The following is a 1,691-nucleotide window of genomic DNA, read 5'->3' as shown; positions in this document are numbered from 1 at the left end:
TTTTGTCCAATACCACAAACAAAAGATTTTGATTGTGAGCTGGATGAGAAATATCACCTGAGAATTACACCGCAGAAATCTCACTCTGAAGTTCTGTTTTTTTAACCCATTAAGCTATCCTATTAAGAAAGTTTGGTCGCAAGAGCATTTATAATGCTGATAAATTTTTCATGTTGTCAAATCGTATATATTAGTTTTGTTCATGTCAGAGCAATTGTTAATTTCTGTAAGTTAAAGATTGTAGCTTTTTATTTCCACTGTATAACAATAACCAGACAGACATTTCTTTGTCATTTCTGTGGGAGGAAAAAACATCATTATTATTACATGGTGCAAGTGTTGATAGCTGAGTAGGTGCTGAAATCAGAAATCTGGGCTGTCCTCTTCTTCTTTGGTCTCTGTGATGCCTGACGGATTTCCAATGCAGCATACACTTCGTCATCCTAAGATTTCATAATTATTTAGATGTATCATCATGTACTTGTGTAATATGATAAATGTAATTTACTGCTCAATATCTTGATCATCATGACTACAGAAAATAAATAGTAGCTGTAGTATACAGATATCATATCATTGAATGTGAAGACTGATGAAAGCCATTAATCACCTGATTTCTTGTAGTCTGGTCTCTTCTGCCGTACGGTTTTTCATCAACTTGAGGTTCCTTAACTACAGAAATTAGCAACATGTAATTAAAATGAATATAAAATAAATATTAAAATATATCAGAATATAAATTATGGTAATACATTAAAAGATACATTCATTTTATTCAGCCACAGTAATAAATTAAAAGAGAGGAGAGGAGAGGAGAGATGAGAAGATACCAAAAGCTGGACAGAGAGAATAGAAGAGCATCCAGCAAAGAGCACAGTCGGGCTGAGTCTCACGGTGATGAGTTTCACTGGAATCTGAATGAAAAAAACAACACACCAGATATCTAGAAATTGTGAAAATTTAGACACTGTGACATTAACAATACAAACAAAACATGATTGATGTGCTCAGTTTCATCTTTAATTCTAGGGATGGAACAAAAATCCAAGCATCTCACATCATGCATGAAGAGTTTCAATAGTGCAAACTCTGTTTCTGTTTTAATTCATAATCTTGCCACCACTTTAACCATTAAACATGTACAGGGTAATATAAGACCTGATTTTCTTTCTGTGCTTAGTCCGTCAAATCCTTTAAACAATTCACAGAAAATGTATTAATGACACACAGATTACTTACAAAAGAAAATTCTTGTTGTGATGTTTATGAGAATCATTTTATATATTTTTCCATAGCATTACATTTGAATTTAACAGTTCAGTCTTTCAAATAACGGACACATATTTGTGAAATCATGATACATTTGTGAATGTATTTTAACAATCTAAATATGCATATGTACAGACAAATACATTTAAAAAACAAGAAAATTATGTTTTATTACATTACAGTGATTTTACGTCAATTTACAGTTGAAATGTGAAATCACAGTCTATTTATGTAAATTTAATGATATTCTAGAAGGACAGAAGAAAACCGTAAAATACACAGTAAAATACTTTTATATTAGGATTTTTTTTTTACAGTGTAATAAATTGTCCATGAATAGTACAGTATTTGGGTGGATGCTAACAGAAGTGTGGGAAGCAGAGGCATCTGTAATGAAGGATCCCAACCTGCTTTGTTCATCC

General features: G+C 31.8%; 1 long non-coding RNA gene across 1 annotated transcript; it reads right to left on the bottom strand.

The window, feature by feature from the left end:
* Positions 1-274: 274 nt before the first annotated feature.
* Positions 275-1,264, bottom strand: LOC120440574. Its single transcript, XR_005613351.1, has 3 exons — positions 831-1,264; positions 611-672; positions 275-443 (listed from the first exon to the last, which is right to left on the bottom strand). It is a non-coding gene; the product is annotated as an uncharacterized LOC120440574 (long non-coding RNA).
* Positions 1,265-1,691: the final 427 nt, after the last annotated feature.

The sequence above is a fragment of the Oreochromis aureus genome, linkage group 6 (assembly GCF_013358895.1).
Source record: "Oreochromis aureus strain Israel breed Guangdong linkage group 6, ZZ_aureus, whole genome shotgun sequence".
Classification (NCBI taxonomy): Eukaryota; Metazoa; Chordata; class Actinopteri; order Cichliformes; family Cichlidae; genus Oreochromis; species Oreochromis aureus.
This window is presented reverse-complemented; position numbering and strand designations above follow the sequence as displayed.